We start from the raw sequence: 22,847 nt of genomic DNA on the forward strand, positions 1-22,847 counted from the left end.
GCTTAATGTAAGATTATTATCCTTGAGAATTCAGGTACTACCTTGGCTTAATTACTTTATAGAAACTTACTCATCCTTAGTCAAATCACAGAACTGAGTAATAGCACTGTTATATTCCAGCTATCAATGACAGGAAGAACATTTTTCAACATGATCGGCTTTTTTCGTTGTTGTTAAATAATTGCTATTTAATTCATGGCAGCAACAGGCAAAATAAGGCCTAATAAGCAAATAGTTATAGATCTAAAATTTACTGAAATCAAAAATAGTGGGACTTTTATATTGTATATTCTAGATTTCATTTAAAAGCACTTTTTATATTGAATTTTTCATGTTTCTCAACTTACGTAAAATTAACCATAAATTTAACCATGAAGTTAAAAAGCCTTTAGAAGTTACCCCATTTAAATAAATATTTCATGAAACAAATCAGTGATGCACCCTGGTAAGATAGTACTGCATACAGTTCAACTTAACTACGTGATTGTATCATCATGGTGTTATGGCTCTGGTTTTTGAAAAGAGTAAGTTAAAAATCTGAGCAAAGATCATTGTAAAGAACACAAAGTAGTAATTATTAGCTACTCAGTCACATTTAAAATAAATACATTGATAAAGACATCATCAAGATAGTGAAATAGATGGTCCCTAGCATCTCTTCCTCCTACAGACAATTAATTTACAACTATTAAAAAGCAAAGACTGCCAACTTGGGACTGCTGAATTAGGGGAAAAGGAAGAGAGACCTGTGGAGCTCATGAAGGCAAGAGAAGCCACAGTGAGGAAGAAGGGACTGCTCAACCTATTTGAATCCCTGGCTGTTTCAGGACTGGCCCCGATAAGTACAGTAAGAAGTAGCACACAGAGCAGAAGCTTTCAAAAGCCTCAGTTGTGCCCTTTGGGTGAAGTTGCTTGGAGTCTGCAAGGGAGAAGAGCACACCAAACCAGTTCCCCATCCAGTGAGACCACTGACAGAGTTCCTGTAGACACACATAGGAGCAAGGGGCCACAGCAACCAAAGATAAAAGAACACCCAGAGGCCAGTGAGTCATCACAAGGGACCTGTGCATGACCCACCCCCCCGGGAAACATTTGGAGTGTGGGGAGAGGTTGGCCCACTGGGGAAACATTGGGACATAGCATGGGCAGCTGATCACCTTTCCAGTCAGCACAGACCCACTCAGTAGAGACTGGTCAGGGAGATAGAACTGCAGGGGGCACAATTTGCTGGAAAGATGCAGTCCTGAGTGACAGTTCCTACACAGCACCAGTGTATCTGACTTCACAAGACTCAAGTGGTTCAAAGGCCAAGAATTAAAACCTGAGCCACACCAAAACCCTTCCCCAGAGAATGAGCAGCAAAACAGCAGTTAAGCTGAACAATAGGGCTCAAGTGCTGGTCCTCACAGGAAGTTCTCCCAATTTTGGAATTAACCAAAGGATGACAAATTAGTTCCAATGCAGAGTTTAAGTGGTGGTGGTAGCTAAAAATCCAACACAGACCTGGAGATAAAAAAGAAAAATAGATCAGAGATAAAGCTCTGACATTAACTAGTAAAAGAATACCTCTTTAAAACCTAGGAGAGGAAAGAGTTTCTTCAGATGCTGAGTCATCAACATAAACACACAAAGAAAAAACAGAGAAATATGACACTATCAAAGGAAACAAATCAAGCACCAGCAATGGACCCAGAGGAAGAACGGATTTATGAAATGTCTAACAGAATTCAGAAAACCTTCCTTAGGACGTTCAGGGAACCACAAGAAAATCCAAATAGAAAATTAAATGGTATCTGGAAAATAATCCAGGAGCTGGATGAGAAACTTGACAAAGGAATCAAATCAATTTAAAAAAATAGAAATTTTAAAGAATACATGATCTGAATTTAAAAATGCAATAGAAAGCTTCAACAGCAGACTTAATCAAACTGAGGTAAGAATCTGAGTGCTCAAAGATAAAACATGCGAAATTACCCAATCAGAGGAGCAAAAAGAAAAAAAGAATAAGAAAAATATAAAGCAGAAATGCAGCAACTATGGGACTCCCTCAAGCAAGATAACCTTCACTTAATTGGCATACCCAAAGGAGAAGAAAATGAAAGAGATGTAGAAAGCATATTCAGGGAAATAATGGCTGAAAATTTCCCAAGTACGGAGAAAGAGGACAGCATCCAGGTACAGGAAGCTCAGAGGCTGCCAATCAAATTCAATCCAAGGAGGAACATCCCAAGGCACATCATAATCAAATTATCTAAAACCAAAGACAAAGACAGAATATTGAAAGCAACAAGACAGAAGGAAACACATAACATTCAATGGAGCCCCAAAATGTCTCAGCAGATTTCTCAGTGGAAACTCTATAGGCCAGAAGAGAATGGAATGATATATTCAGAGTGGTGAAGGGAAAACAATGTCAGCCAGGAATTCTCCCTCCAGAAAGATTCACCTTCATATATGAAGGAGAAATAAAGTCTTTCCTAGATAAACGAAAGCTAAGGGAATTCACCAATACTAGACCTGCCTTACAAGAAATGCCAAGGGAAGTTCTTCAGTTTGAAAGAAGATGATGTTAAGGTTCATCAAGAAAACATTTGATAGTACATAACTCGTAGTAAAGTAAGTTCACAGGCAACCTGCTAATACTCCAGTGTCATAAGGGAGGTGAATAAGCCACTTACATCTTTGGTATGAAGACTAAACGACAAACCTAACAAGACAACAACAAATACAACTGTGTAAGAGACAGGCAATATTAAAAGATGTAACTTGAAACAACAAGATGTTAAAAAGTGGGGAGATTGACACCAACTGTTGAGTTGGCTTTGGTTCTTTCTTTTTTCTTAGGTATCGAAGTTATTATTTTAAAATAATCTGTTATAACTATAAATATTTTTCATAATCCTCATAGTAACCATAAGAAAAACTTAAGAGACATACCAAAAATAAATAGTGAGAAATCAAAATACACTGATAGAAAAAAACAATCACAAAGGAAGACAGTAAGGTCAAAAATCAGAAAAAAAAGAGATCAACAGAACAACCAGAAAAAGGGTAACAAAGTGGCAGTAACAAGTCCCTTTTGTCAATAATAACTCTAAATGTAAATGGACTAAATGCCCCAATTAAAAGACAAAGAGAGACTCAATGAATTATAAAATGAAAACCAACAATATGCTGCCTACAAGAAACTCAGTTCTATAAAGACACACTGACTGAAAGTAAAAGGATGGAAAAAGATATTTCATCCAAATGGAAACCAAAAAAGAGCAGTAGTTATGCTTATATCAGATAAAATAGACTTCAAGCCAAGAATAGTAAAAATAAATAAATAAAAAGGTAAGGAAAGTCATCATATAATATCATATAATGGTAAAGGGATCAATTCAACAGGATGATGTAACAATTCTAAATATATATACACACCTAAGTCCAGAGCAGACAGTTATATAAAGCAATTACTAATAGGCCTAATGGGAGAGAAAGACTCCAACACAATAACAGTTGGGAACTTTAAAACCCCACTCTCAGCAAAGGACAGATCATCCAGACAGAAAACCAGGAAATATCAGAATTAATCTCTACTCTAGGCCTATTGGATCTAAAGAACATATATAGAACATTTCATCCAACAGCTACAGAATACACATTCTTCTCAGCATCACATGGAACATTCTGCAGAATAGACTATAGGTCACAAAACCAACAAATTTTTAAAAATTTAAATTATATAAACTACTTTGACCACAAAGGAACAAAACTAGTAATCAACAACAAAAGGGACATTAGAAACCGTACAAGTACATGGAAGTTAAACAGCATGCTCCTAAAAAACAAATAATAGGTCAAAGAAAAAATCAAAAGGGAAATAAAAACATTCCTGGAGGCAAATGAAAACACAACATAGCAGAACCAACTGGATATAGCAAAAGCAGCTGTAAGAGGGAAGTTTATAGCAATAAATGCCTACATCAAAAAAGAAGACTTCAAATAAACAACCTCACATTACACCTCAAGGAACTAGAAAAACAAGAACAAATCAATAAACCTTTAGCTAGACTAGTGAAAAAAATAGAGAAGACGAATAAATAAAATCAGAAATAAAACAGAAGACATTACTATGGATACCACAGAAATACAAAGGATCATAAGAGATTACTATGAACAACTATATGCAAAGACACTGAAACACCTAGAAGAAATGGATAAATTTCTGGACACACATAAATTACCAAGGTTGAGTCATGAAGAACTACAAAACCTAAACAGACCAATATTGAGTAACGAGATTGAAGCAGTAATAGAAAGGCTCCCAACAAAGAAAACTCTAGGACCTGTAGAGGATATTGACTAAGAAGTTACTGATGAGATAGAAATAAAACACATGTATTTCACAGGACCAAAGTCCTTAGTGTAGAAGGCCAAAGCCTCTAGTTTAGGAGGACAAAGCCCAACCCTTTAGGAAAACACACAGGAATGTTAAGAGTGAAAAAAGATCAGAAAACTCTCACAGGACTACAGTTTTTGATGTAGTTAAGAGAATTGAAGCACAGTGAAAAGTGATTGCTCTGGGGGCAGTTACCCTTAGTTCAGTGAAACCTAAATGACAGGAAAGTATGTGAGCTAAAATCTTAAAGGATATTCTGCTAGTAATGCTTGGGGGACATTCCACATCTCACCCTAAGCGGTTTCTTTGAGTTTCCTGGATAGTTAGGTGCTTTGGTGATTATCTCATTGTTTCTTTGTACATCACATAGCTTAGTTTTATGACTCCTTTTGATGGTAAATTGCTTGAACTATTTTAAACTACCCCTGCTTAATGAAGATTGTCATGTAGCCAGATTGTTTATGTTTTCACTATGATTGATTGACCATCTGTTTTTCTTCTGTAACTTTCTTGTCTTTACTATAAAAACTGAAGCAAAAACTGACTCGGGGCTGTGCCTGGGCTCTCCTCTCTTGAAGGAGTTTTCCCTTGGTGCAGTCCCTTTGGGCTTCTCATTGCTCTGAATACATGGGCTCCGAGTAAACTTTTGCATCTCTGTCACTCTGCAAGAGGTGACAAGTACCAAATGTCTTAACTGCCAAATTCTGCCAACCATTTAAAGAAAAACTAATACCAATTCTTCTCAAACTATTCCATAAAATCAAAGAGGACATAATACTTCCAAACTCTTTCTATGAGGCCAATATTTACCTGATACCAAAACTGGAAAAAGATACAACAAGATAACTATGGACCAATATCCCTAATGAACACAGATACAAAGATCCTTAACAAAATACTAGAAAACAGAATCCAATGAGACATTAAGAAGATCATTCACCATGATCAAATGGGATTCATCCCAGGGATGCATGATGCTTCAACATAGGCAAATCAATAAATATGATACATCATATCAACAGAAAGAAGGGAAAACACCACATAATCATTTCAATAGATACAGAAAAAGCATTTGATAAAATACAACTTCATGATAAAAACATGCAACAAACTTGATAGACAAGGAACGTACCTCAACACAATAAAGGCCATATATGACAAACCCAGAGCTAATATACTAAATGGACAAAAAAATAAGTGTTTTCCTCTAAGATCTGGAACAAGACAAGGATGCCCACTTTACCCACTTTTATTCAACATAATAGTGCAAGTTCTAGCCAGTGCAAGAAGGCAAAAGGAAGCAATAAAGAGCATCCAAATCAGAAAGAATAAAGTCAAAAACTATCCCAATTTGCAGATGACATGATCATATACATAAAAAAAACCCTAAAAACTCCACCATGAAATTACTAGAACTGATAGCTGAATTCAGTATAATGGCAGGATACAAAATCAACTCATTGAAATTAATAGCCTTTCTATATACCAATAATAAAATAGTTGAAGAAGAAATCAAGAAATTAATTCCACTCACAATAGCTACCAAAAAAAGGAAAGAAAAGAAAGTAATACCTAGGAGTAAATTTAACCAAGGAGATAAAAGACCTCTACAATGAAAACTGTAAAATATTGGTGAAAAAAATCAAAGAGGACACAAATAAATGGAAAAATACCCATGTTCATGTGTTGGAAGAATTAACATCAATCATTGTTGGGAAAGTAGAATAATTTAATCAGGCCCCCTCACCTTGGGGCAGGTTGGGGGTGGTGCAGCATTCTTTATGGGCAGGTTGTGTGTGGGTGGAATCAGTGCACCTGTGCAGTGCCACCACCTTGGCTGACTACTGCCTCAGGCGGCCCCCGCACTGCATGGCCATGCTTTCGAACCTACAGTTTCCAAGGACCTGTTTGCTGGTTACCCAGCTCATAGACCTGTGTGTGAGGGGTCTGGTGACCCAGCCTGGTGTGTGAGGGGTCTGTGAGCTCCAGACCCAGCCCTAGCTTGACAATTGGCCCAGTCGGCAGGATTATGGGCAGGTAAAAGAGCTCCACAATTGGCATCACAAATAGGATTAAGAGAGCTACAACTGGTGATGTCGGCAGGATCCTGACATTAGCCCTAGCACTGCAATCATCAAAATATTCATATTACCCAAAACAATCTACACATTCAATGCAATCCCTATCAAAATACCAATGACATTTTTTGCAGAAATTTTTAAAAAATGATCTTAAAATTTGTTTGGAGCTATAAAAGACCCTGTATTGTGAAGCAATCTTGAACAGAAAGAACAAAGTTGGAAGCATCACAGTTCCTGACCTCAAAATATACTATAAACCTATAGTAATCAAAAAACAGCATTGTACAGGCATAAAATTAGACAAATAGACCAACAGAACAGAATAAAGAGCCCAGAAACACTCTGATGCACTTACAGTCAACTAATTTTTGGGAAAGGTACCAAAGATATACAGTAGGGAAAAGACAGCCTCATCAATAAATGGTGCTGGGAAAACTGGATATCCACATGCATAAGATTGAAACTAGACCCCCATCTCTCACCAGACACAAAAATCAACTCAAAAAGGATTATACACCTAAATTTATAACCTAAAACTATGAAACTACTGGGAGAAAATATAGAGGAAATGCTACAGGAAATGGAAATGGGCAGCACTTTTTTGAATGAGACCACAAAGGCACAGGCAACTAAAGTAAAAATATAAAAATGGGACTACATCAAACTGAAAAGCTTCTGCACAGCAAGGGACACTGTTAACAAAGTGAAAAGACAACCTACAGAATGGTAGAAAGCTTGCAAACTACACATGAGACAGGGGGCTAATATCCAAAACATATAGGAAATGCAACTCAGTGGCATAAAAAACCCAGTTAAAATATAGGTAACTTTATGTTCTAAGTCATGCAGATTTACATTTGTTGATTCCTTATGTCTAACTGGACATCCATGTCAAAGCCTTTTTCATCAATACTTAATCAAAAGGAAAGGAAATTGAGGCAATTAAATATATATTAGTCCCAGAAGGTAAAATTAAATTAATTACATAGCTCAGAATTTCATATAGAAAAGGATTTATGTTTGCTGAATTGGCCAAATATTCAACATAGCTCACCATTTACTAAGAAAAAAAGAAGTCATAGTGTTTACTAATGACTCCTCTGCCCCATTTCCATATCTTTAAAATGAAGGGATTAGACTGGATGTCCTCAGAGATGGCTATTTAGCACTAAAATTATTTTTATGTCAATTATATCAATATCGAAACTGGAAAAAAAATCTGCATTTCTATTAAACAGCAATAAAAACTATAGGGGAAAAATAGTAAATTCTATAAAAGCATATAAACCTTGTGATTCACATCTGTCATATACTCTGGATTTTGTTAATCTAATATTTGCCCTTCAGATAACACCATTTTGAATATTAAATATGTTAATACAAGTAAACTACCTAAAAATTCCTGAAGCACGGTATTGCTTAATAAATGTTGGCTACTAGCTGTCATTTTTATACTCCACTTAAAGTAGGAACAACACAAATATCCTTCAATGTTTGGATGGATAAATTAACTCTGATACTTTCATACAACAGAATACCGCTCAGCAGTAAAACGTAATGAACCAGTGATACATGCAACAACATGGATGAAACTCAAATGCATTATGCTAAGTGAAAGAAACTAGCTTCCAATGGTCATATACTGCATGATTCTATTTATACGACATTCTGGAAAAAGCAAAATTATAGGGACAGAGAATAGATTAAAGGTCATCAAGGGTTGCGGGGAGAGGGTAGTCGATTACAAAGTAGCAGCACAAGATAATTTTGGGGAGTGAGAGAACTATTCTATATCCTGGTTGAGGTAATGATTACTTAACTATATAGATTTGCCAAAACTCACAAAGTGTATAACCCTCCTTTGCGTGTGCGTGCATGCACACACACATGTGCAGCCAAAATTACAAAGACTGTTAATGCAAAGTCCCATACATTACTTGTGATATAAAATATTTCACATACTTTCAAAAAATGTTTGGTGAGTTCTTATAAAGTTAAGCATATCTTTGCTATATCAACTATTCCGTTCCGACTAGAAGTAGAATTTCTTATCCTCACCTTATTTTCTCTTCTTTATCTAGATTAATGACATTGTCATTCATGCCACACAACCAGAAACCTGGGGTCATTCTTTGCCTGTTCACACCCTCTCATGCCCTGAATTCTATTTAACGTTAAATATGGCTTCCTTTTTTCCCAAGATATTTCTTAAGTATTCATTCTATTCTCCACCCACACTATCTCTGATCAATTCAAGGATATCATCACCTTGTACCTGGCTTATGATATCTTCTTAACGAGTTTATATAGCGACAGTATTGCCTAATTTGAATCAATCTCTAAACTCAGGGTTTAGGTCATTCCCTTAGTTGAAATCCTTCAATGCCTACCAATTGCCTACAGAATAAACATGAATATCTTCACAAGGTATTTAAGATGTCCCATTGCTGTTCTGTGCCTGCAGTGACAGTCTCATCCCCTGGTTCTTCTTTCTCAAACTTTCTGCTGCAATAGTTTTCTTCAAATGTGTCACCAATGCAATCTGTTACTTTATTACCCCATGAAGTTCTCTGTGTGTATGAAGCCTTTTCCGTTGTTCCTCGCTTAATTTACTCCTACTGGAGAGAGGACAATAGTAGGACTGAAGGCAAAGGAAGAAGTAAAATACGTATTTTAACAAGTACCTAATGTGTATCAAAAACATCTTATGTAATATTCATCCAACATCCTGAGGTAGGTTTTATTGTTTGTTTTATAGTTAATAAAGCTATACATAGTAACTTGCCCATGTCCCACATCTGAGAAGAGTTGGATCTGAACAAATTATGTCGTTTTACTATAGGATTAACTTATCCAAAAATATTTCCCTACCTCTTCTACTCCCTCTTCTACTCCCACACAGGTTAGGCATTCAGAGTACACCTCTCTTCCAGAATTTACTACTTTGTATCAAGATAAACTTCAAACAGGAGTATCTCCATCTCTACTAATAAGCATCTTGAAGGTAGGGCACATCTTTGGTTTCACTTTTTTTTTTCAAGATTATAAAATATATCATACATAGAAAAGAGAAAATAACAGATATGTAAGTTCTTAAAAAGACGTAGACTCAACACTAAATTTAATTAAATGCAGCGTTCCCTGCAGCTCAAAGCTTCTTCAAAAGCCTGGCCCCAACTAGTGAGTATGTCCTCCACCTTTATATTTCCAGTACCTGACACAGAGTAGATGCAAATTAAATGCTTGTTGAATTGAAGAAAGATTCACATGAAGCTTTGCATGTTATTTGGCAGTTTCTGTTCATGAATATTTCTTATTAATCAATACCAATTTTATTTTTTTGAGCTATTTGCAAGAAGACTGTACGTTTGTTCCATGATTTGATGGTTGTAGCCAAACAACACTACACTGGCATGCATAATTTCCTTTTATCTCTATTAATTAAAATATTAGAAATGTAATTGCAATTCTATCTTATGATTTTTTTTAAATGAGCCTTTTATACAAAGTCATACTCATGAAAAGTCTGTAAAAACAAAAATATAAGCAAATAACATCACTGCTTATATAAAAATAACTCTATTGTGTTGATTTCATATATTAGTAGCAGAAATTCTGGAATTGTCCTATTTAAACTAACTTTTAATCAGTCATTTACTCGAACACTATAATGCCTGAGATAGTCATAGCTTTTAAGCTATTTGCATAATCCCTGAGCTCTTTCCATTAAATGTTTTGCTAAATTTAACAGATATTAAAACAGAACATGTACCAGAAATATCTTAAAAGTAAATATTGACATGCTTTTCAGTCAATATTAAGGTTTAGAAAACCGTGTGTTGAATAACCTCATTTCTCCATTAATCATCATTCCTCACAGACAAATAAATTTTAAAATTTGTTCTTACTATTTATGACAAAGACCCACAAACACCACTCAGAATATTTAGTAATCAACTAAAGTATAAGAATTGCGTTGGATGAACAGTTATCCTAAGAAACCACATGTTGAAGGAGCCCTACAAATTTTGAGGAGATTGTTTAAAGTCCAAAGGTGCACTCATTCATAGCTATATTACATTCTTTTCCCCATTTTCTCAGACTTTTACAATCTTCTCCTATATCTTCACTCACAATTGGTGATTTGGCTTTCTACTTAACTGAGAAAGTAGAAGCAATTGAAGATGACATCCAATGAGCCACCCCCTGTGTAATCCCATCCCCTTGAGTGTGGGCAGAATCTGTAATCTGCTTTTAACAGACTATGACAAAGGTGAAGGAATTGTGAGTATGTAACTGAGACCTCTAATCAGCTGACTTTAAGTTAATCAAAAGATAGATAATCATGCATGGGCTGACCTAATTAGGTGAGCCCTCTAAAACAGGTATCAGGGTTAGAGACAGAATAAATTAGACACCCTTTTGCTGGGCTTAAATAAGCAAGCCACCGTGAATCTACAGCTTCAAGAAAATGAATTTTGCCAACAACCATGTGAGCCTGGAAGAGGAAGGACCCTGAACTTCACATGAGTCCTCAGCACTTGCTGTCACCTTAATTGTAGCCATGTGAGACCCTGAGCAGAGGACCCAGTTAAGCCATGCCTGGTTTCCTAACACATGGAAACTGTGAGATAATAAAATATATGTTGTTTTAAGCTGATAGATTTTTGATAATTTTTTACACCACAATGAAAATTAATACACAATCAAAAGAAAACATCATGTGCTTCTACCACCACATGCACCATCATGCATGCATTTGTTTTTCTAAGCTCTGCTAGCCCATCTTTTTACTATGAAAAAATTTTGCTTGTTTTGGTCTAAGGCCAATCCCTTCCCTTGGGTTCTATGTCTTCTTGTCTGCTCAAAGCCATTAATATGACAATAGCCCTCTTTCACTCCTACATTACTAATTTATCCCTTTTCAAGTGAACAATTTCCATCAGCAAATAGGATCTGTTTTCTTCCAACTTCAAAAAACATACTCCCTCTGTGATACTCTTTCCAAACAAAAACCTATAAAAACAAAAACAATAACACCAGTCTAATTATGAGAAAAAACATCAGACAAACCCAAACTGAAAGGCATTTTGCAAATTATCTCATCAGTAATCCACAAAACTGTCAAGATTATAAACAAGGAAAGATTGAGCAACTGTCATACAAAAACAATAGCCGCAGTCCAGTCATGAGAAAAAACATCAAACAAACACTAACTGAGGGGTGTTCTGCAAAATGTCTGACCCATAGTCCACAAAACCATCAAGATTGTGAAAAAGGAAAGACTGAGAAACTATCACAGATCAGATGTAAGTCATAGACTTAGGCTCCTGACTAAGGAGATGTGACAAGTAAATGCAATGTGGTTTCTGAGATTGGATTCTCAAATAGTAAAAGGAAATTAAGCGAAAAATACTGAATTCTGAATAAAGTCTGAAGTAACCAATGTTACTTTCTCAGTTTTGACAAATATACCATGGTGGACCCCTACTTTCTTCAAGTCTTTGCTCAAACATCTTCCCAGCAGGACCTTTTCTGACCACTCTATCTTACTGAAGATTACACTCCTTGTTTCCCTTTAACAAATATATACAGTGTGCTTACTTTTTGGTGATGTGGAAAGAAAACAAATACAGTGTCTCCATCCTCAAGGAGTTTACAGTTTAGAAGCAAAATAATCATTTTTTCAGAAGACATTTGTTGTTTTTATTTGCCAAGTGTCCCTTACACTTTCTGATAAAAAAAAAAAAAAAAAAAGTCTCCTTTAAATCTGAGGAACCACCCTTCTCGATTCAGTGTAGTCCTGGTTGGTGGGTTATTAATCTCTGTATGTTGGGCTTGGATATAGACTGTCAAATTGATCTACTCCCTTTGCTGCAATGATTGCTACAGGGCTAGGCATGTGAACCAAGCTCCACTGAGTTTAACAATGTAGGCTTGGAGCACTCCACAGATATATTTTGTCCCATATGGAAGGCTTCTGTTTGAAAATGAAACCAACACACAGAAGGAAGTACAAGCAAGAGTTGGGTTAAAAGGCAGAGCTTTGATGACATACATATTTTGAACCCTCAAATTCGACCCTCAATCATGTCTAACTTTTGATGCCTACATTCCATTACCCAGTAAACCTTTCTTTTTGATTAAGCTAATTTTAGTTGGATTTGTGCCATAGAACTGAAAGTCTCTTATTAAATAAAATTGCATATAGTGTTATAAGTCTCAAAATAGAGTTGGCATAAAGAAGAGAGAGTCGATATCCTCTGAAGTGCCAAGGAAATGCTCATGGAAGAATATTAAAGTCTCAATAAGAACATTTCCTCTAGTGTCACTGAAATATTGTCAGGTAGACCTGGTGACAACTGCTCGGATGAGTAGTTAGTGGGGTTTCTCACCATGAGTTCAACTTAGTCAAGCAAAGAAAAAAAATTCTGAGAAACTTTAAGTAATGCTTTTTGAATAGTTAATTTTTGAATAATCGCAGGATATTTTTACAAAATAATATGTTAATTTGTGTAAGAAAAGGTGGTAAATATTTTTGAAGATGCACGAGTACTCCTAAACAGCTGACAGTTTTAAGAGAACTTAAGATTTCTTTCATTTGCTCACAAAAATCTAGTAACATCCAACAGCAGTTGATGTAGGATTTTTCTATATCTGCAGCTTCTTTAATTTTTCCTCTCAAAATTATTCCTCTTATAAAATAAGTCATTCATTTTATTTAAGTAATTTCCAGTTTACCGCAGATGTGATTATAGCACCATAGATTGATCTCACTCATGTCTTTATCATTAATGAAACACCCAAAACCATTTCTTTAGTTAGGGTATCTTTCACTAATTGACAACTGTTCTTTTGTGGCTCAGCATTGTGTCATCATATATTATTACGATAGCTGAGAAAATATTGATTTTCTTTAATGATGCCCTGCAACATTCTGGTCTTTTATCAGATTTTAACTTTTGTAGGCACTAATCTGAGAATTTATAAGCTAAGATATTTCTGCTTTATTTTGCACAGATTTCTAAAAACTCTACAGAAATGTGTTTTTATTCACCATTTAGAAGCATTATGCCTTCTTAATTACTGTGCTCTAAGAAATAAAATATTTTTAACTATGATATTGAGAAACCAATTTTAGCTTTGAGTGGGCTGACAATTTATTAGTAGCCCTTTCACTGAAAGCTCAATGTGCACCTTGGGAATAAGTTTAAACACATTCCATTTTCAAATTTTTAAACATTTCTCTAAAGGTTATTTTTCATTTTCTTCCATTCTTCCTTCTTTTTCTTCATTCTTTCCTTGCTTTCTGTCTTTTTCCCTTGCCTTCCTCCTCCTGCTCTTCCTCTCTCTTTCTTTTATTCCTTCTTAGTTTTCTTCCTTCCTCTCTTAAAAAAAGTCTATTGTTACAAATGACATCTCTCTAGGCCAGATTTTTTTTTTTTTTTTTTTTTTTTTTTTAGGCAGAACTATTGGTATTCAAAGCAGGATTCCATGTCTTTTTAAATTCTCTATTCAATTCATAAGTCTAAATACCAAAATAATGCTTAAATTTTGTAATCTGCCTTGAAACATCAGCATTTCAAACTAAGGTATTATTTATTTAGAGTTTGTAATTTATGAAAATGTGATATTATCTCATTTAGAGTTTAAATTTAAAAACTCTAAATAAGATAATAGTTTAAATTACAAGCTCTAAATAAGATAATAGCTTGAAATTGCATCACTCCCTATATATATTCTGATTAGATCATGTTGATTACTAATTCATCACAGATGAGGATGAAATTCATGGCTAATATTTTTTTAAGTACCTACAACCATGCTTTAACTTTGTTATCTCTTTATCCTTCAAAACATCCTTATAGGGCAAGAGAGCTACTTTTAGCTCCATTTTTATTTTCCTCATCTGTGAAATGGAAATAATAGTAGCACTTACCTCATGAAGTTAAGTGCTATTAGTTGAAGTAAATGACACATGGTAACCTACCTAAGGTGATGGAGCTAACAAGTGCTAGGACTAGGATTTAAACCTCATAGTAAACCCATCCAACTCTAGAGCCTATATGTTTAGCTATTAACTACTGTGCTATGATGACATACTGAAAGCTAAGTGCTACTAGAAAGACCACCTTCTCTAGCTCCTACACTTCTCTCTATTGGACTGGAGAGAGGATGATAGAGCTTGGCTTACTCTCAGTTATGACTATGTCTTCCCATTTGCCAATAATCCCAACTGCATCTCAAGAAGAGTCTTCATTTAGACTTAATCATCCATTTTTCTATGAGACGCCATGAGGACTAGTAATACTGTGTCCTATAATCCTGTTTCTCTTACTCCTCCTTGACAAGAAATCCAAACCTCATATTCTTCCTCAACTTATCTCCAAATGGCACTGAACATTCCTTAATCTTAATCATTCTTCCCTGCAGCAGATGTCTCTAAGATGACCCCCAATTATCTAAACCTGGTATTCAAGCTTTTATGTAATTTCTTTCCCTTGAGTGACAGCAAATCTGTAGCTTGCTTCTAACCAACACACTACTACAAATTTGACTGGACGTCACGTTTGTGATTATAACACATAAGATTGTAACGTCTGTTTTGCTAGAAGACTCTCTCTCTCTTGCTGGTTTTTATGAAGCAAATAGCCATACTGGGGAGTCTACATGGCAAATAAATGAGGGTGACCTCTAGTCAACAGCCAGAAAGAAATGAATTCCCTCAATGTATCAGTCTTCACTGACATGAATCCTGCCAACCACCACATGGGTTTAGAAGTGAATCCTTCCACAGTCAGATCTTGAGAACATAGCTTTGGCTTACATCCCTATTGCAGCCTTGCAGAGGACCAAAAGAGCCATGAGAAGCAATAAATCTGTGTTGTTTTAAGCTGCTAAATGTTCAATAATGTTGGTATGCAGCAATATGCAACTCCTATGCTCCCCAGAACTGTTTATTCCCTGTGGAATCCACTGAGGAAATTGAGGTCATCAGCAGAGAACTTCTACATTCTCCCATCAGCAAGTATTACTATCTCTCGATGTATTTTCTTCGGGACTATTCAATCAGCTCTCTGTTATGATGGATGAACTTCCTATGCTCCTATGACCGCCTTCTGATTTGTGCATTTGATCCCATTCCATCTCTTCTTCTCAAAGACTTTGTTTCTAGAAGTATTTCTTTTATCTCCATCATTATAACCACCATCAGTTTTTCCCTGTGGGACATTTCCAATTTGTATAGAAACATGTGTAATATTCCCATCATAAAACAATAACAAAAAAACCTTTCCTTGACCTCACCTCCCACCAGACAGTGTCCTCTGCTCTCCTTTACAGCAAATATTTCAGATGCCTTGTTTACACTCTCTTATCTATTTCTCTTGCCATTCTATTTCGGATCCAGTCTTTGTTTTCTATTGTTCCAGTAAAAATGTTCTTATTAAGGTCTCTACAGACCTCCAAATTGCCAAATTCAGTAGGTAAGTCTCAGTCTACACCTTACTCAAACTCTCAGTAGAGACATGATTGATCATTTCTTCCTCTTTTGAAGCACATTCTTCCCTTAGTTTGGTGGCATCTCCCACTTTCAGTTTTCTTTCCAAAACTGAGTGCGCTTTTTCAGCCTCTGTCGGGCTGGGGCACAGATCCCGCTGCCCCGTCCTGTGCAGGTCATGAGTCAGGTAGTTGAAAAAAGATTCTGGTGGCTGATAACAGGATAGAAATGCTTTATTCTGATGCGAGCTCTGCTGTCCAGTGGTTCAGAGCCACTGCCTCTTATACTGAAAGTACAAAATAGAGGCAACGAGCCAAAGAGTATACGGACACACATGCACAGTTACATCACTCTTATATAACTTGTTTACAACTGATGTGCTAAATCATACCCAGCCGGATATGAGGTGAGGGGGCCTGACTATACTGACTCCATTTACCTCACAGCCTCCTTTGTGCCCCCCTCTACCTTTCTTACCACTGAAGGTTGCAATGCTCCAGGGCTCTGTTCTTGCACATCTTCTCTTCTCTATCCACATTTCCTTCCTAGATGATATTGTCTAATTCCACGGCTTTAGCTATCATTAATATGCATCTAACTCTCAAAACTCCAGCTGTATCTCTGCTTTTGCTCCTGAACTTCACACTCATATATCTAATCTGCACTTGGATGTTTAATAGGTAACTCAAATTTAATTTTTAAAAATCAGACTTTTAATTTCTCCCGTCCTATAAACATTTGCTTTGCCAGAAAATGGCATCAGCATACTTTCTGTTCTTCATGCCAAAATCCTTGAAATTAATCTCGATTCCCTTCTTCATTTCACATCCCACATCCATTCCTTTGTTCAAAATCTTCCAATTCTATCTTCAAAATGTTTTCTAAACACAAACCTTTCTCACTTCTTTCACTAGGACCACCTTGCTTCTAGACACCATCTTCTCTTTCCTGTCTGTAGTAATTGCTTCTCAACTTGTGTCTATTTTTGGACTCTCTCCCTGATAGTAGCTGTATAATCCTTTTTAAAATGTTAAATTACAAAATGATATTTCATTTCTTAAAACCACCCAATGACTCCCCTCAACACTAGAAATAATATCCAAAAAAATTACGGATGGTGACACAGCCCACATGCTCTAGCCCTTGCTTCTGTCCTGACCATTTTTCCTTCATTCTTCCCTTTCTCACTCCACCCCAGCCACACAGACCTCCTTGCTGTCTCTAGAACATTCATTGTAAGTGTGTTCCTCAGGTTCCTTCTTCCTTTGTTCTTGCTGCTCCCTCTTGCCAGAATGATCTTCCCCGAGATGTTCGTAAGACCTGCTGCTCCCTTATTTCGTTTAGGTCTCTGCCCTAAACCTCTCAGAGTTCCTTCCCCAAGTATACAGTGTAAAGTAGCAATCTCTTTGCTCTCTATTCCCTTGCACAATTCCACCTTTCTCCAAGGCTCTTTTCACCAAAAGACACTATTACATAGCTATGTTTTTAGAGTCTGTCATTTCTTCTGGAATGTTAGCTTCATGTCCTGGTGGGTCCTTAGTTGCTCACTGCTGTTATCACAATGCAGACAAGGTCATGAAAATGGAAATATCAAAATATCATCATTTGTGGGTTATAAAAAAGATAGTTTTATATTAAAGTTTTTGTAGCTCAATGAAGAATTTGCTGCTATGCAATAGATCCATCACCTAAGCGTCATGATTTATTTACAGCTGTTTATGTAGTTTTAATGATTTTATTACATTTCTGATAGTTCCCTTTTTTTTCTCCTGGAAAGTAAGAGGCTTTGTCTCCATTCTCTTTGTCTCTGACCACAATTCACTTAAAATAACCCCTCATTTATCCCTTAGCTATCATAGCAGTATATTTTAGGCTTTAAAAAAAATTCTCCTCAACTTATCCTTTTGTGCTCCAGGACTTTCTCTGAGGAAAAGTAATTGGTTAGGAAATTTTGAAAAATCCATTACCTAATCTGTGATCCTCTGGTTAGCTTTGATCTTTTCCAGATGATGAAAACATTAAAAAGATCTTTTAAAACTTTTCAAAAGAATTTTTCTTTGTCTCAGCTGGCAAAAACTCCTACCTCCTTCTAACATTTTCAATGTGACAACTTACCCATGAATGTTTTTGAGAATATCACAAAGGATTTCCTTTATCTAACATTGCTCTCTCACTATAAATATTACAAAAGAAACATATTCACTTAGTCTGAGTTTTTATTAGTTTAACATACTTCTCACGTGCCTGCCATCCTCGCAGTAAATTTTTAGCACAGAGCCAATTTGTCATTTAGTGCCTGTGGATGGTTTTATGCTTCCACAAAGATGAGTCTCTGCCAAATTTTGTGAAACCATTATGCATAATATAGACAAGTGTCCCTTTGTAGTGCTCTTACTTTTAAATGGCTTTCTCAAATTCCCTCTAAAATTGAAGATGAGAGTCTCTTGTTAATAATGCTTCATTTTCAACATGCCTAGACCTCTGACAAAATCAAACTTATGCACACTATTTGTAAACTATATACTTATAATAAATACAAATAACTTTAGAATGAGGCTTTAAATGTGTGGGAAAATAATCATTCTGTGCCTTCAAATTAATATTTCCTTCATTACCCCTACTTCTCTTCTCCATTTAGAAAGTGTAGCCCTGTGCTTCTTGCATTTTAGATTAAAGTCTGGCACTAAGAGTTGTTCTTATAACTGCAAGTAGTTTCCATGGAAACGCAGCATGGCTTTTCAAATGTCAGCTTTCTCAAACTAGCACTTGCAGTTTATGAAGGATCCTTTACTGAAGTGTGACAATCTCTTCCACCTCTGTGAAGTAGGAAATTTTGGAACAAGTAGAGATGTCAGGGATAAACTATATAGTTAAATAATATTTCCACATCTGAAAATATGAGGTTAAAAACCCATTGATTAAAATTAGTGTTTTAAGAAAGAATAAATACCTTCTTGCATACTAATCAAAAAACAGTGGCAAGGAAACTAACACAGGAAGCATGTTGATTTCCTTTTTCACACAATATATTAGAATAGCTGTCCCCTGCCTCTTCCATTTCTCTTAAACCTACTTGACAAGGCAGAGACTTTCCACCAAACTGGGGAATCCTAGGCCTGGCCAAGCACTGTTTAAATATGGAGAAAATGGACAGTGACAAAATAGACAGGGATGTGAGCAGTTTGGCCTGTGGATCTGCATACACTGGGCAGGGCCTCTGTGTTGAAGGAAGGATGGAAAGTGATGATCTAGGCCTGGGTCCTGGCTCTCCCTGGTCAATGCCAAGTGAAGAAGCTCAAAAACAGGGATGTCGTGAATATGGAAGAAGAGGATGACTGTTCACCATCTTGTGCATTTGATTTCTTTTCATGTGCGCAGCTGGATGCTTCCTGCTGGGATCACAGACCATGGTGTGAGTCCCTCCTCCATTTGTCTTTGCCATCTGGTGGCCATGACTCTTGTTGACTTCATACCTGAAACATGCCCCCTTCTCTCACCACAATGTTCTGTGAAAGACAAGTAGTAAATCAGTGGTTCCCCCACTACAGATATGGCTCTAGCCTCACAGATCACCCCTGCAAATCCTTCAGAGGATTTCTAGGGATATGAGCAGGTTGTTTGGAGCTTTCCTCTGTATCAAACCCAAAACAGGCAAAGGAAGAATTCAGCACATTCATGTCATTGCAGCAAGAATTCTGTTAGTAAAATTGAGTAGAAAATTAAGACCGTGACTCAAATAACTATGACCAAGAGTGGCTTTTTTGAAAAAAGCTCATTTTAAAGTCTTATTTTAGGAGTTTCTTTGAGCAGTACTTAAACCTGAAATTTAACTTCCTGGTTATTTTGTTTAATGGTTTCTTCATGTTAGAAAGACATGAAAAAACTTCTAGAACTGTTCAAAAACTTAGAAAGTTTTTTTTCTCCCCCTGGGTCATTGGTTGATTGAAGTTTGGCCCAGTTTACTAGACCGTTTACCAGAGAGTAGCTCTAGCCTTCCTCTTCCTCCTGCTCTTACTTTCCCTTTTCTCCTATTCCTCCTCTTCCTCCCCCTCCCCACTCTTCCATTTCTATGTTTCCCCCTCATCTTTCTAAATCTTCTTGGTAACTTTACCACCTTGCTTTTAATTAAATTTCGTTTTGTTTTGTTTTTATAAAAAAGACTTTTTTATTCAAACACAATTGATTGGGGTTCAGCATAGAGTATCAATACCTATGTGCAATATGTGATGTTCAAATAAGGATAATTAGTATATTACACAATGCAGTCTTTTCTGCAGCCATTCACCTATTCCTTGCTAACACCTCCACCCCCTCACTCTCTCCCACTTCTTTTTTTTTTTAATTTATTTATTTTTTTTTTTTAATTTTATTTTCTCGATATACATTGTGGCTGATTATTGCTCCCCATCACCAAAACCTCCCTCCCTTCTCCCTCCCCCCTTCCCCCCAAAAATGTCCTTTCTGTTTGCTTGTCGTATCAACTTCAAGTAATTGTGGTTGTTATATCTTCTTCCCCGCCCCCCCCCGGTTTTGTGTGTGTGTGTGTGTGAATTTATATATTAATTTTTAGCTCCCACCAATAAGTGAGAACATGTGGTATTTCTCTTTCTGTGCCTGACTCGTTTCACTTAATATAATTCTCTCAAGGTCCATCCATGTTGTTGCAAATGGCAGTATTTCATTCGTTTTTATAGCTGAGTAGTATTCCATTATGTAGATGTACCAAATTTTCCGTATCCACTCATCTGATGATGGACATTTGGGCTGGTTCCAACTCTTGGCTATTGTAAAGAGTGCTGCGATGAACATTGGGGAACAGGTATACCTTCGACTTGATGATTTCCATTCCTCTGGGTATGTTCCCAACAGTGGGATAGCTGGGTCGTATGGTAGATCTATCTGCAATTGTTTGAGGAACCTCCATACCATTTTCCATAGAGGCTGCACCATTTTGCAGTCCCACCAACAATGTATGAGAGTTCCTTTTTCTCCGCAACCTCGCCAGCATTTATCGTTCAGAGTCTTTTGGATTTTAGCCATCCTAACTGGGGTTAGGTGGTATCTCAGTGTGGTTTTGATTTGCATTTCCCGGATGCTGAGTGATGTTGAGCATTTTTTTCATATGTCTGTTGGCCATTTGTATATCTTCCTTAGAGAAATGCCTGCTTAGCTCTTTTGCCCATTTTTTAATTGGGTTGCTTGTTTTCTTCTTGTAAAGTTGTTTGAGTTCCTTGTATATTCTGGATATTAATCCTTTGTCAGATATATATTTTGCAAATATTTTCTCCCACTCTGTTGGTTGTCTTTTAACTCTGTTAATTGTTTCTTTTGCTGTGCAGAAGCTTTTTAGTTTGATATAATCCCATTTGTTTATTTTTCCTTTGGTTGCCCGTGCTTTTGGGGCTGTGTTCATGAAGTCTGTGTCCAGTCCTATTTCCTGAAGTGTTTCTCCTATGTTTTCTTTAAGAAGTTTTATTGTTTCAGGGTGTATATTTAAATCCTTAATCCATTTTGAGTTGATTTTAGTATATGGTGAGAGGTATGGATCTAGTTTCATTCTCCTGCATATGGATATCCAGTTATCCCAGCACCATTTGCTGAAGAGGCAGTCCCTTCGCCAGTGAATAGGCTTGGTGCCTTTGTCAAAGATCAGATGGCAGTAAGTGTGTGGGTTGATTTCTGGATTCTCTATTCTATTCCATTGGTCAGTGTGTCTGTTTTTATGCCAGTACCATACTGTTTTGGTTATTATAGCTTTGTAGTATAGCTTAAAGTCCGGTAGTGTTATGCTTCCAGCTTTATTTTTTTTGCTCAGTATTGCTTTGGCTATGCATGGTCTTTTATTGTTCCATATAAATGACTGGATAGTTTTTTCCATTTCTGAGAAAAATGTCTTTGGAATTTTGATGGGGATTGCATTGAATTTGTATATCACTTTGGGTAGTATGGACATTTTCACTATGTTGATTCTTCCAATCCAAGAGCATGGAATATCTTTCCATCTTCTTGTATCCTCTCTAATTTCTCTCAGCAGTGGTTTGTAGTTCTCATTATAGAGATTTTTCACCTCCTTGGTTAACTCAATTCCTAAGTATTTTATTTTTTGGTGGCTATTGTAAATGGGCAGCCTTTCTTGATTTCTTGTTCTGCATGTTCACTATTGGAGAAAAGAAATGCTACTGATTTTTGCGTGTTGATTTTGTATCCTGCTACTGTGCTGAAATCATTTATCAATTCCAACAGTTTTTTTGTAGAGGTTTTAGGCTGTTCGATATATAGGATCATGTCATCTGCAAACAGGGACAGTTTGACTTCATCTTTTCCAATCTGGATGCCCTTTATTTCCTTCTCTTCTCTGATTGCTCTGGCTAGTACTTCCAACACTATGTTGAATAGGAGTGGTGAGAGTGGGCATCCTTGTCTAGTTCCTGTTCTTAAAGGAAAAGTTTTCAGCTTTTCCCCATTCAGGATGATATTGGCAGTGGGTTTGGCATATATGGCTTTAATTATGTTGAGATACTTTCCCTCTATACCTAACTTATAGAGGGTCTTTGTCAAGAATGAGTGCTGAACTTTATCAAATGCTTTTTCAGCATCTATAGAGATGATCCCACTTCTGTTGGCCTCAGTTCTGTTCTCTCCTTTCGAAAGTTCAGCAAATTACTGTGATTGTTGTATCTTTCTTTCTTTTTTTTTATTTGTTTATGTTTAAGTTATGTATGCACATGATTTAAATAATTAAAACATTCTATCAAGTTTCTTATATAAAAAATTTATTCTGTTCCCATCCAATTTCCTGCACACTGTAAACAACTACTTTCAACTCTTTTAATTGATTCTGTGCCTCTAAATAGCAGGCTTATATTGCCGCTTGTTAACCTTA

This window comes from Cynocephalus volans, chromosome 5, assembly GCF_027409185.1.
Source record: "Cynocephalus volans isolate mCynVol1 chromosome 5, mCynVol1.pri, whole genome shotgun sequence".
Classification (NCBI taxonomy): Eukaryota; Metazoa; Chordata; class Mammalia; order Dermoptera; family Cynocephalidae; genus Cynocephalus; species Cynocephalus volans.